This window comes from Cryptomeria japonica, chromosome 10 (assembly GCF_030272615.1).
Source record: "Cryptomeria japonica chromosome 10, Sugi_1.0, whole genome shotgun sequence".
Classification (NCBI taxonomy): Eukaryota; Viridiplantae; Streptophyta; class Pinopsida; order Cupressales; family Cupressaceae; genus Cryptomeria; species Cryptomeria japonica.
In genome coordinates this window covers 799,556,980-799,572,407 of record NC_081414.1, presented here as the reverse complement: position 1 = coordinate 799,572,407, position 15,428 = coordinate 799,556,980, and the positions used below count along the sequence as shown (strand labels likewise).

The following is a 15,428-nucleotide window of genomic DNA, read 5'->3' as shown; positions in this document are numbered from 1 at the left end:
GGAAAGCTTGGGAACTTGTTAGGGGCTCTTTGACGAACACTGAATTTTTCTCCAAAGACCTTATTCATGGTGAAAGATCTATATGGTGGAACCTACTTCACTATTCCAAACCTCTTGCTCTCACCAGGGGTTGCTCGGCTAGGCTTTATGCCCAAAAAGGTATCACTTGCTTCATGGATATATTGAAGGAGGACCATCTTATCTCCTGTGAGGAAATTAGTTGCATGTTCAACCTCCCCCACTCTCAGAAAATGACCTATAGACTTCTCCAGATGGCCTGTGTCGTCGTTGAACTTCCCAAGCCTTGTATGGTTGATTCTCATAGCTTCCTCACCTTTACCTGGCATGGTGGAACCCCTCTTCATAAAGTTAAAGCCCAAGATATCTACACTATCCTCAATTATGATGATTCTATAGTACACCACCTTAATCACCTCTGGTACTATGACTTGGATGCCTCCTTTTGGCAATCTTCTCTTAACAGACTCTAGAAAGCTCTGGTTGCTCCAAAAATTAAGTGTTTTATTTGGTTGCTTTTACTTGATAGGCTGCCCTTGAGAAACTATAACGATACTATTGATCTCTACTCGATTTGTAATGTTCTTGACTCTTCCAGGCATATTTTCTTTGATTGTATTATTGCTAGAGATATTTGGTCTATCTTTGGTTTCTTAATTCCTTACATTGTTTCTATCATAGAGATTGTTATTGGCTTTATTCATAGCATTAAAAAGGATGCCAACCTTCTTTGGTCTATTTTTTCTGCTAACATTCTTTGGTATATCTGGAAGATTAGGAATGAGGACAGGTATCAGGATCGAATAAGGACCCTTACTGAGGCTTTTAGAAGACTCGCCTTTCATAACATTCTTGTGCAGGTCTTTGCTATCATGGACATCGAAAGAGACAAGTTTTTGTGGTTCCTACAAGATGGCTCTTCTACCATGTTTGTCTATGAGATGAGATGCGGGTATGAATGGATGCGGCATGCTGAGAACATCTCCCTGTTTAAACAAGCCCTCAACAAGCTCACTAAAGAAATCAAGGACAATAGGGGTCCTTCCTATCACCGGATGGAAATGTTGATCCAATTACAGGAAAGAAAAAAAGTTGTTTGGATGGAAGGCCCAACTGGCTAGACCACTTGGATGGAGGATCACAACTCCATCCTTCAGTAACTTCTGATATTTTGCTGCCCCTTTTTGTTGCTGGCTATATGCCCTTTGTATCTGGACTTCCTACTTAGTGTTTGTCTTTTTATGCTATGTACCTATAGCTGCTCGATCTGACAATCTGAACCTGCCAGGCTGAGGTTTCTCCTCCCTGATCTGATTGTAATATTTTGTTCTCTCTCCCCTCAATTTTAATATAAAAAAATAAAATAAGATAATTTACATAAAATTATATCATTTGTCAATATATAAACCCTAGATTCTAAAAATAAACATAAATGAGAAACCACGTGGACATACAAACTATTTGAATATTTTTATAGATTATTTCCTAGTGATATGCGGGCACAATAAATCAAATGCCGATATCCGTCATCTGCACTTTATATCTTACATAGAACCTTTCACAAGCTTCTATTCAGTTGTCAGAATTAGTTTGGTTGGTTACTATCATGATAGTTCTTTTTCTTTCTTTTATATATATATATATATATAGTTCCTCTCATCATATCTGATGAACATATCTAATTGAGGAGGTTTAGAGAAAAAAAGTAAAGATGCAGATATTCGTGAAGACCCTGACAGGAAAAACAATCACTCTCGAGGTCGAGAGCAGTGATACCATCGACAATGTCAAGGCAAAAATTCAAGTGAGTGTTATTCCTTGTACACATTTTATCCGATTAAGTTTTCTCGATTTCCTATCTCTTATCGAAGATGGGTTTTTAATTATAGTAGTGGATTTTGTATGTTGAGTGCTGTAATTGATTGTGATGTTCCAGGACAAGGAGGGTATCCCACCAGATCAGCAGCGGTTGATATTTGCTGGGAAACAATTGGAAGATGGACGAACTCTTGCGGATTATAATATCCAGAAGGAATCAACGCTGCATCTGGTGTTGAGGTTAAGGGGAGGCCTTTCCATCAAGGTGAAAACCCTTACTGGAAAAGAGGTAGAGATCGATATCGAACCCACTGATACCATCGAGCGGATCAAAGAGTTGGTCGAGCAAAGGGAAGGAATACCGCCCCTACAGCAAAAGTAAGTAGTTATTCACGTTGTTTTTTAGATTTTATTGTACCCCTAGTTCGTGATTTGCTTTGATGTGTTGGGATAAAGAGCTGTGGTATTCGTAGGGTTGTTTGAAACCTAATTGTTCCAATATTTTTGTTGAACCATCCTTTTTCCCTATATTTTATTTTTTTCAACAAGAAAGATTCATAATTCCACAAATATAACGCTTATCTAGCCTAAAAATCATAAAAGAGTTATCCATCCTGATAATTGCAGCTTCCTGTACTGAGAGAATAGAAAGACGTAAGCCATATATATGCCTGTGTCAAGGTGTTGAAACAACAAAATCCTTTTACTGATTTGCATGATTAATATTGTCCTGCAGGCTCATCTATGGGGGAAAACAGCTGAACGATGAAAAAACAGTCAAAGATTATGGTTTAGAGGGAGGTTCTGTTCTCCATCTTGTGCTGGCATTGCGCGGCGGCTGTTAATACATTTGTTTAGAGCTAAGCAGCAGTGATAGTTGTCATTCTTCTGTATGCAGTTGTCATTCTTCTATATTCCTGTTACTTGTTGAAAGAGAGCAAATATGAATAAAGGCATCTATGCCATTTTGCTCCATGTTTTTTTCCTGTCAACAATCTTATATCTACAAATTTTCCTTCCCGATGTTTGATTTCCATATCTGCTTGGTGATGAAGAGAAATTAATGAATATAAATATAAACATTCATTTTGTTCTGTATGATATTTTATTGAGATAGTACTGCATTATTCAAATTGGAATTTGATTGTCATGTTTTATATGGTAGAATAAATATTTGCGTGAGCAAGCTGGCTGCTTGTCATGCTGTTGCAGTATTCATATATAACAAATGGAGTGGGATGTGTATATCAACTATCTCAATCTCCATTTACACATTGAAGTAAAAATCTGCTGAGCAGTATTGTAGTTATGTACAATATGCTGTAATGTACTAATAGTTCTGTGTCATATGCATACTTTTTAAAATAAATATGTCAATATTGTTAAATGGGTAGGGTACTTTCTGTTGTAAATTTCGAATGGTGTCGATATTAGGATAGAAAAAAGCTCTATATAGCCATATCAATGTCACATTGAATTGGACGTATGGATCATATAATCTCATGCCCAAATGAACCCAGACAAGTAATTGTTCCACTGATTTTTGTTTTACCCATTGCAAGGGTCCTTTTTATCTAAACTTTGTTTTTATTTTAGCTCAACACCATAAGTCCACACGGAGATTGCTTATCCATCCCGAAACCATAAAAGAGGTATCCATTATCCTATAAACCATAGAGGAGGTATCCATCATCCTTAGTTTATAGGAGCTGTCCCCTTATTTTCTTCCTCATGCACATCCTCAACGATAGTAATGAAGTCAACAATTTTTAATTTTTTTGAGTTAATGTTGATGCATCCAATTGCCAAATTTGAAAGATGAAGGTAATTTGAGTTTGGAGCAACTTTTTTTTTATTCACAAGTACACAAAATTTACCACACAACAAACACCTCTTGAATTTTGTGATCAGATTTGTAACAAAGTATTCCCCTAAAGCACCAACAATAAACATAAAGATCTATTCACCTTAAAAGCTAAGAACCATTTAGAAGAGTTCATGAGTAGTCATTTGGATTGAAAAATGAAATTAAGAAAAGATTATTCACGTAATGACTACCTCAAATTGAACTCTTAGTTTCTATTTTTGAAGCACTCATCTTATGTTGGGACTGTTATTGCAAAATCTCCCAACAAGTGAGTTCTTAAACCAAATAGTCAATTTAGTAATAATAGAATTAAGGATAAGAAATTATATTAGCCTCTCCACCTTGGCTTGAGTATAGACAACAACTATGAACTATCATCAGTGAGAAACTCCTCACATGAAGTGGAAGAGTAGGGCTCATTTATAATAGTAAGAATAGGCACACACACCTCAATAGAAATATTGGAGCATTCACCCTTGCCAACACTTCTCACAACCACACCATAGTTATAAGTTTTCTACAAACTAGGACCACTTTTGTAGTTCAACTTCTAAGCCTTCATCACAATAAGACAACATTCCTTTGAAACCCTAGGAGCCTTAGAAAGTGTAGCAATAGGGGTCAAAAGGATAGTTACCCCTATCGACATTATACAATTTTATGGAGAAAAGTATAAATCATTTCTTGAGGACTTGCCAAAGGTCACTTGATTGAGAATTAGATAAGTTTGTCAATTTCACAAACTTTTTATGGACTCTACAGATGCTCTTTCTCTTGTGTTTGCCTCTCCATGATCCTTTGCTCACCATTTCAAATTTGGTGGTAATAAATGTTGATGGATTTAAAAGCCACAAATCTACACTATCACACCACAAGATCTTCCCCTAAAAATTGGATGTAAGAAATCTCAATTGTTAATGTGGTAGAGGGTTGATAGCTCTTAGGCATAAAGATTCACTATCACACCATAGGGTCTCCCTTTTTTTAAAATTTTATTTTTTAGTATAAAATGAAAAGATTTTTGGTTGATTTTAATAAAAAAGGACTAGGAGATTCAAAATCGACATGTTGTGTCATGTAACTCCAAAATTTATAACCCACACTAGTAAGAATTAGTAATTTTCCTTTAATAAATTATGTCTAGACTTTTTGGGTAATATAGTAAATTCATATTGATCATACCTTAACCTAAAGGTTCAACCTTATAAATATTGTCATCTTTGATGCAATTTTGATGTTTTACCTTGATCTAAAGTCAATATTTGAGAACATGACTGCACCTCTAAGTTGATAAAATAAGTCTTCTATTTAGGACAACAAATATTTGTTCTTAATAGTGATTTTATTAAGATTTCAATAATCAATACACATTCTTGGTACACCCCAAGAATACACACGATATATTATTAGACACTTTCACTCAATTCGTTGAAGTAAAATTTTAATTAATGTAGGTCAACCAAATTTGTCCTAACATTTCCTTAACATTCCTTTGTAATAGGTATTACTTTAGGATCAACTCTATTGAAAAGACAAGTTATCCTTTTAGTGTCTTTTTAGTTCAATATCATGAAATGCTTCAGAAAATACATCCTTGTTCTCTTATAAAGGTGGGTGATCATTATTGATGGACATTTTTTTTAGCTTCAAATCTACACATTTCAAAATATCTTTTAATTCACTCAATTTGTCTAGTTTAGATTATTGAAAACAATTTATTTCCAACATAACATAATAAATCCCAAGGTCATTGCCAAAATATTAATGAGATCTAGACCTCAAAAATTTAAAATAATTTTTTCAAGTAATAAATTTCTCAATTATAATTATAATATTAATATTTATTAAAAATATACATGATAAATCATAATGAATGAAATGTTTTTTCTTGGAAACTTGAATTACCAAAATACAATTATAAAATAGTATAGTATGTTTAGAATTAGGTGTTGTACACCTTATATAATGTTTATAACGTTTAATTTATTATTATGTTTGTGGTGCACCTAACATGACCTAGAAGTATTTGAATTACTAGGAGTTAATATTGTTGGGGAAGAATGCTATTGCTAATCATTTAACTATCAATGCTTTAGACTCTCATTATGTTGACTTCTCTCTTGAGGATGATGTCTCCTATTGGGAGGAATTTGTGCCCCTCATTGTTGTTGAAGCTTTTATTGATCTTCCTATTGTGGTCTCCTTTCTTGTTCTGCATTAGCCTCTTGTTGGTCTATTGAAACACTCTATTGACACTACTGATTGTAACCCTGCATGGTGCCTCCCAATTGATCTCTCTTTTGATGGTCCTAATGACAATATCGCCTGGACAATGGTTTCTCATAGGTGGAAGGGGAAGTATTCTCCCCTCCCCCAAATCCCCCTTTGTTTAGGTTTGGGTGTTTCTTCCCTTCCTTTATTGGGGTTTTGGGTGTTTTCTAGTTTGAAGAGGTTTTATTTGCTTTGTTTGACCATGTTTTTTTTTACTACCTTCAGGCTGTTGTTTTTCAGGCCAAGATCCGGAATTTTGGTGCTATTTGTGTGATCTTGATATTATTTGGCTATGTTAAGGGTTAATGCCTTGGCTAGCACCACTTGACTAATCAGAAATATTCTTGGGGCTACATTATATGTTGTATGTAACATTGTGAAATATTTAATGTCCGTGAACTATCACATGGGTTCACTTGGGAGAGAGATGAACCAGGCAAAGAAGCTTTTGAACAAGATTTGGTGGCCTTCATGAGGCAATTGGATTGTAGACAAATGCATATGGAGATCATCCATGAGGAGGCCGATCTGATCACTGAGTGCACTTCCCATCCTCATAAGAAAGAATTACTTGATGGTCGGGTGGAAGTATGGCAGGAAGGAGCTATGGGCTGGGTGGAATGGCTCCCACCTATGGGCAACAAAACTCACCAGATGCTGAAATCTTATTTCCTTAGTTGTTGACTAATATGCTATAATGTCAATTTTGTTTATAAATATGTACAATAGTTGTAATCCCTATTTTTATGGAGGTGCACGTTAATTGTGTATTTTGTATGTGCACATTCTATTGGTGCCCCGACGACTGCTGAACTCAGTCTTTTTGGCTGAAGCTATGTAATGCTTTTTTGATATTTAATGTGGGATCTCACACTGAGAAAATAAATTGATTTAGATATTGCATAAATATTAATAAAGTGATACAATTATGGGGTCAATTATTTTTTAATATCATAATATTAGTCACATGGTCATATATAAGACCACTTGGTAGTTTTGTGTGAGCTTGTTCGTATAAAAATAAATATAAGGGTAGTTATCTAAGGTTGGCTAGTTGGTGTTTTGAATCATTTTTGAAAGAGTGCGAATGTGAAGCATAATATGGGATGTGTGTAGTCATGGTTGGACACATGGGGGATGCACTCAAGAGGCTTGATGTTTCAAAAGTGTTCATGGAGGCTTTGAATATATATTATAATTTTTACTTTTAAATAATATATTTGAAGTGGATAATTTTTAAAGTTGAGTTTTTCCTATATGAGGGTTTTCCCTAGGTATATTTTATTGGCATTTGACTGAACTGAAAAATGATTGATTGGTGAATGTGATGAAGAGACCGATATTTATGTTTGATGACTAAGTTTTGTGTTGTCATTAATGGAAAACATTTTTTTGTAGTCATCTAAGTCTTGGAATCTAACTAGTAAGGCTTAATCAGTACAAAAGATAGTTTAATAGAGAACCAGTAATTAGGATGTCAACTCGTAAACAGTGAATAGAGTTGCATTCTGACAACTGGTACAGGTGATTCATGAAGATTTGGATGATGTGATTTAAAAAAAAATTATGGATATATGTATTTGGATCTATTTTAATGATCGCATTGGCAGATTCAACTAGATAAGTGAGATTTGATGAACACAATAGGCGTTTTGATGAACAATTAACCAGTAGTAATAAACACACTTTAATCGGTAAACTAGTATAGGTTTTGTCTTATTTTTTATTTCTTATGTCGGTGACCAAAATAAGTAAGGTGTGTAATGTAAGAGTGAATAGATTCATTGAACCTAGGAAATTGTTCCAAGGTTGCAGCTGACCTAGAGATGTTTGTAAAAAAGTGTGATGAGGTATAAAGTTGGTGTGCATACATAAGAGTGAGAGATCATTAGAAAAGGATGCAAATTTGATTGTGCGGTGATTATTGAAGCTTTGTATTGATGTTTTGTTGAATTTTTGGGGATCTAAAGTATATCTTATCAGACACAGAGGTGTTACATGAAGATCATTTAAGTGTTATTTTCCTAACAGTTTGCACCAATAAAATCCCCTAACCGAGTAGGTCCTAACATGGCTTAATTTGTAAATCCCCTAAAAGGGTAGCTCTATATAAGAGTCTTAAATCCTCTTGAGAGGTTGATCGTAATAGGTCAAAGCTCCTAATAGGGCTAATCATTTAAATCGCTTAGCTAGGTGATTCCTAACTAAGTCTTCTCCTAACAGGGCATATTTGTAAGACCTTAACCAGTAAAGATTTATATTCCACAGATAGTTAATCTTGTGGCTATTAACTCCCATTGTGATTTTTCTCTTATGGGTTTCCACGTATAAATATCTTGTATTATGTGTAATTTTTATTGGGCATTTGGTTATGTGGTGATATTTATCTTATGTTTGTTAAGTTTTAAGTTGTTTAAGTTGGTGATCAAATTGATATTGTTTATGCTTGCACTGATTCACCCCTGGTATGCTATAAGAATCATAGGACCACTTGACATGGACAAATTGAGCTCAACTGAGTTGATGGAGATTTCCACTTCCATGCAATCTCAGGCCAAGAAAAAGAGTATTAAAGAACAACAGAAGGAGGCAGAAACAATAGAGAGTATAGCTGAAATTTTGTCAAGTCTCCTACCAGAGATTGATATAGATAATTTTCTTACCCCTATTGATAAGATTGGACTCATTGTTGATACCGAAGGTGGAAATATTGTAGAGAGCCTATAAATAATTTGAAGCTATCCTTGCAACACCAGAGATGAGCACAATTGACATTGTGGAGGAGCCTATTGGATAGACAAAGACACATGTGGAGATAACCGACACTATTTTGGAGACATGGCATAATTATTTGAAACAATTACATTCTCATTTTAGTGATGCTTTTTTGAAGATTGCATTGTAAAGACAATTAAAATTTTATATCTATATATACTGTGCAATTTTGATGCAAATGTTGACGTAACATGTATTTATCTTTCATTTATTTAGCTCTTTGTTTGGAATTGTTGTCAAAGGGGGACTAATAGTTGAAGAGTCCATCAAAATTATGTATGTAAAAGTAAAGGGGGAGTAGTAGTATAAGTCTTTTGTAAGTCTTTTATTTTTGTAATAGCATGCAATTTCTAAGGGGGAGTATATGTCATGAAGTCAATTTTTGTATTGCACACTTAGTTAACAAATTTTTTCTTAAGTGTAGCCATCAATGCCAAAGGGGGAGAATGTTGACATTTGACTGAACCAAAAAATGATTGATTGGTGAATGTGATGAAGAGATTGAGATTCATATTTGATGACTAATTTATTTGTTGTCAGTGATGAAAATAATTTTTTTGTAGTCATCTATGTCTTGGAAGCCAACTGGTAATGCTTAACCAGTACATAAGATAATTTAACAGAGAATCGATAATTAGAACTTCGATGGGTAAACAATGAACAAAGTTTCATTCCGACAACCAGTACAAGTGATTCATGAAGAGTTGGATGATATGGTTTTAAAGAAATGACAGAGACAGGTATTTTGAGCTATATTCATAAATGCATTAGCATATTCAATCAGACAAGTGACATTTGATGAACAGAGTAGGAATTTTGATGAACACTTAACAGGTAGTGATAAAGACACTTAAATTGGTAAAATGGTATAGGTTTTGTCTTGTTTTTTTAGTTCTTATGCTAATGGCCAACATAAGTAAGGCATGTAATGTAAGAATGACTAGATTCATTGAACCTATGAAATTCTTCCAAGGTTGTAGCCGACTAAGAGATGTTTATAAAAAGTGTGACGAGGTATCAAATCGATGTGTGTATGTAAGAGCGAAAGAGCATTAGAAAAGGATACAAATTTGATATGTGGAATTTTCATGTATAAATATATTGTGTTATGTGGAATTTGTTTTATTGGGTATTAGATTATGAAATGGGATTCCTCTTATGTTTGTTAAATTTTAATTTGTTTAAGTTGGTGGTTAGATTTATATTGTTTATGCTTGCACTTATTCACCCCCTCTTAGTGCCTTATAAGTTCATCATATTTTGTTTCATCTTTGATGTAATGTTCATCAATGCCTTATAAGTTCATCATATTTTGTTTCATCTTTGATGTAATGTTGTCCATTCAATTGCATGCAAATTTTGAATACTTGTTTACATAGATCTCTCTTTTCGATAATGTACAAATTTTCATTACATGGTTGCAAGTTTCCTTTTAGTTTGGTATTAAAAAATTGCATGGAAATAGTATAGACATGACAATATATGAAAGTTTTTTAAAGGCGTTTTAATACATATCTGAGTGTTTTGGATTTTTTGTTATAATCGGTTGGCTATAGATTTATGGGTTTGAAAAATATTTAGTCAAAAGGGATCTTGAATGTACTTTCCTATTAGGATTTTGTCAATAAAGTTTTTTAGATAACACTCTGGGACAAAATAGACCTTACTATTGGATATAGGTTGACCAAGAGATGAAATGATATAATATTTAATTCATTTCTAAAATGGTTAAGGAAAGAAAATAATTGTTTCATTCCTAGCCCAAGTTGTATTTTCCAAACCAAAGGTAGTCATTTGAAAAATAGATAAAAAAATATTTATGGTAGTTTTAAAATATTTCCTATTTGAAATAATGAAAAATAAATAAAAACTCTATATAAGGGTATAGATCAATATCAAAAATTGGTAGGTACTATTCATTTCTACCACCGTATGTAATCTACCTCATTTTTCACCATAGGTCCTATTGGTCAATGGGTTTTGTGATTCCAACTCATAGTCTGATGGGGTCCCCAATCCCCCAAATACTATTCAACTTCTTAAAACAAAAAATATAAAATGTAAAGAATCACTAATTTAAATAAAATAAAAATAATTTTTTTATCAAAAAATTAGTAGTACTTAGCTATTAGTTTTCCATTGGTGCATAACCACTTCCAATTGTTCTACTTGGGGGTTAATTTTGTACACTGTATATAGGAAAATTGGCAATTTATTAAAATAGATATAACTTTCATCCAATTTTAATACTTTTAATATCTTATAGTCAATATAAATATCTCTTTGAGTACTATATAGCGGTAAAAGTTTGGTTCCGTAATTTTATTATTCCAATTGGTTTCTGGGGTCTCAAATCCAAATGTTCTTGGGTACATAATCTTGAGTATACATAACCATTTTTAAAATCTCAAATAGGTGTTGAAGATAATAAGTAGTATTATTCATAACTTGATGTTGTTAGTTTCTTAGTTTGATGAGTAGAGATAGCTAGGAACTTGTTTGATCAATTTTAGGTGCCTAAGATTGAGGGTGTGATTGTGTGAGCATCTAGGTGAGTCAACAAGAAAAAAAAATGAGGGCTTACTTTTTTTCTCATAACATTCATGGAAGTTCAACTGATTCTTAAATTTGGTACTAGATAGTAAATTTTTACAGGTGTTTTTGAGTTGGACTTTAATGGTGATAGATATACAGGTTGTATTTGATGTTGAAGATATTATTGGACATGGATTTAGGAATATATTCTCATACAGGTGATGGTTGTTAGAAATTACACTTTTTAATTGGCATGACATAATCAATTTTGTCTTGGTTTGGTGGTGATTTGGTTTGATGTTAGGAGGTTGTTTCTTATCTCTTGAATTCTTTATTGGTTCCTTCATTGTGGTGCTTGGATGGGGAGAGCTATTTGGAAAATCAGATCTAATGTTGATTTGGTGTTTATATCATCTGGTCTATATGATTATTCTCTTAAATAATCTCATTTTATAGGCTACTAATTTAATGATAAGTTTTCATGTATCCGTATTTCGATATATGAATTATGTAGCTATGTGAGTAGGCATGTTGGTACACAACTAAAACAAAACATGAAGTCGGGACACAATACCATGTTGCCATCAATGACAACATAGTGAAACCAACCAATTGAGTGTCAATTAAAAATAATCTCCCCCTTTGGCATTGATGACAACGCTCATGTGAAAAATGGTTAAGGTTTCATCTGTTGGTTTCATCTTGCCTACTCCCCCTGAGTTGAATATTCATTAATGCAAAATAATCCATACTCCATATCTCCCCCTAATGGATTAAAAATTTTCTATTATTTTTCACATCTATATCATTCCCCCTTTGACATCAATGCCATAAAAAAGTCTAAAATGAATGTCAATGATTCAAAAATTAATACAATGAATATCCCAAAAATATCTTATCGAAGCTTAACATATTTTAAAATTTTTGGATAAGCCTTTCCCAATAGCTCAAGATAAGTATCCCAACTGGTTTCAAAAGTACCTTAAATAGATACAAGTCCATTTAATATATGTTCAAAAGACTCTTTCTCATTTAGCTCTGTCGGTGTGGGCTTTCCCACCATATCCACACATTCTTTCTTATGTACACTGAGTGAATCCAACTGGGGACTCACTAAGCCTCTCAGAATTCTGGCTCTTCTTATAATTTTGTCTTTTTCCTTCTCAAGAGAAGAAATTTGGTATTTGAAAATCAAAATTTGACCATCAATGGATGTAGTCAATGATGTCAATCTATCAAAAGAATTAGCTATATTTGTAATTTTCTCCTGAAGTTCTTTTATTTTCTTGTCCACATTGACTGTAAGAATATCACTAATACAACAAATGCTATAAATATTTGTACTCTTCTTTATAGAATTATCTATCAGTTTTAGTTTTTCATCAATTTTCTTCTTAGATTGAATCAGCTAATCAAATGCAACTATCTTACCCTGAGTGAACCTCTCTAGTGCTTTCCGGTTTGAAATCTGTTGTAACGATTGAAAATCCTTTGAAATATGCTCAGTAATTATTTTAAGCTTTCCAAATGGGCTCGCTTCATTGTCAATCTTGCATTCTGAGACTAGTTTGTCTAAAACAGTGATTGATCGATCAATAATCCCTTTATCCATAGATCCCTCCTTCATTAGTTTTTGTGTTACCATCATCATCAGTTCAGCAAGATTCATCTCTGTTATGTTTTATTTTCAACCTATGAGGTGTCAATTGACAACAATGATGGACCAACTACTGGTTCCCTGCCAGATTCCCCTTTCTTTTCATTTGATGATTTATCCTTTATAGCTTCCTCACTTACACCGGTGGCTTCGCCACTTGGTGAAGTCTCCATAACTACTAGTTTTTTTTGTAGGAATCATAAATTCAACCTTTACATTTGTATCCAGAGGACTGATATCTCAATATCAGTATCCTATACATAATCAACCTTTTCACTCTTTGTATTAGCCAGTATCTTAATATTTGTCTGTATACTAGTATCTACGGGGGGCTTGATTTCCAAGTTATCTTAATATTTTTCAAAACTAAGGGTGAATTACCCATAATCCCCTTTCCTTGTCCTTCAACTGGGGTGTCTATAGTGTCTGTATTTGATTATGATAAAGTAAAAAATCCCGTATTCTCTTCAAAGAACTTAACCCATGCCTTTTGAGTCCTTTATTATTTCATTTACCCTTCCTAGCATCAGACTAGTTATTATATGTTTTCAATTAATTTTTTTTTTTATCTTCCACCTCATGTGTCCTTTCCATTTCCTCTAGGGAAATAGTAACACAAACAAAAAATAACTCTTGAATTTTAATATGCTTATCTTCTTTCACATTTGAGAGTCTTCTAGCATCTAACATATTATACAATTCAATCGGTATTTGGTTTTCAATTTCTATTAAAGATTTCTTATAAATATCCAAATATAATAAGATTGCTTCCTCTACCTCTCTTTTCTCATCATCCTCTAATTTTTCATAATAAAACTGTACATTCTTTAATATGCCATCCTTAGTGATTTCATATATTAATTTTGCACAAGGTTTAGGTGGAACATTACCAGATTGAATAGCTATATCAGTTTCATTCTTCTTCTTTCTCTTTGTAGTACCAGATGCAGTTGAAGGTGTTTCCTTTGGTTCTTGCTTCTGTGTTATTATTTTGAGTGTAACCTTACTAACTAGTTTCCTTTTAGCTTCTACTTTTGTTTCCTCTATTTTCTTCCTAATAACCCTCTTGAATGCCAAGGGTGTGTCATCCTCAAATTCAAACTCTGCAGTAACAGATTCAATGTATACTTTTGGATTCTTCCTCTTCCCACCTTTCTCTGGGACAACATCAATTAATGCTTTTATGTCCAATGAGACCTTCTCAGCAAATTTGCTTGCTTGTCCTTCCCATTTCTCTCTCTTCTTTTGGTTGAACTCTGTTTCAACCTCACATGTTTTCTATTGTGCAGTTCCATAGGGTATCTTTGCCTCATCAATAGGTGCATCAATCAACATTTTCTCATAAGCATCAAGAATCAATGAATCCAGTTCATAGCCCATTTATTTAATCTAAACCTTCTAGGGCTTAACTTCTTTCATAAGTGTTTCATCCTTCTTTACCATGAAGCATATGTTAGTTTTATATTTTTCTAGAATATGCTTAGGAACCCTTACCCTAGACTTTATAGATTTATAGAATTCTTTTAAATATCCCTATACCTTATCATCTCTCTAACTTCCTAAACTAGTAATTGAATATTTCAATTGTCTCCCTACCGCGATGTCAAATTTCCATTGCCTTTTACCAAAACCAGGTGTATCATTCACGAAAAATAACAATAAATAGACTATCAAGTTTTCATACTGAAAGGTTCCCTTCTTTTCTCCCTTAATGTTTTGTAGGTTTATTAATAACACATCTAACATCCAACCGCATAGATCCAATTTCATAATTTCTCTCATCATTTTGTATGCAACCAAAATGCATGAACTGGAAACAAAATTATATCAATTTGACTGAGTTACCTTATACCTGATCATCATGCTATCGAATCTGACGTCCGTGTCAGTAATAGTATATACTCTCATAGATCTCCTGTCTGATGTCGCACCGGTAATTTTGTTCACGAAATCATTTGAAACCTTCTTATCTAGATGTTTCCCAAGAGATGGTAAACTGGTAATTGCCCTTATGACTTCCTTGGTGATCCTGTTAGGTCTATCTAACTAGATAAATTCCCCATGTACTCTGCTCAAAATATACCTAATCATCTCAGCTTCAATGTGTTTGTATGCCGGTTTGATCTCTCCAAATTCTCCAATCAGCTCACTCATGTACATGCCCTTAATTTCTTATGTTCTTAAGTCCTCAATGTGATAGCGTATGTATGTCCTAACATCTTCAACATACACAACTCCCTCTGGAACAGGAGAAAATGCTCCAGCTGAATCTTCCAGGGTAGCCACATCTGGATACCACTTGAAAATTAGCTTCGGGCGGTCCTTGATCTCTACTATAGTTGGGTTTACAACAAAGATAGGAATAGAAGATGATCCCACTTCCATGTTTAAAGATAAATACCTATTGATCGTTTTTGATAAAAACCCTTAACAAATTCTTCCAATCATTAGTGAAATCGCTCAAGTAGAAATCTAATTTCTCTGAAA

The 15,428-nt window shown here is 33.5% G+C and overlaps 1 pseudogene; it reads left to right on the top strand.

Moving 5' to 3' along the window:
• Nucleotides 1–1,729: 1,729 nt before the first annotated feature.
• LOC131855850 (uncharacterized) overlaps nucleotides 1,730–15,428 on the top strand; it is a 337,138-nt pseudogene continuing 323,439 nt past the window's right edge.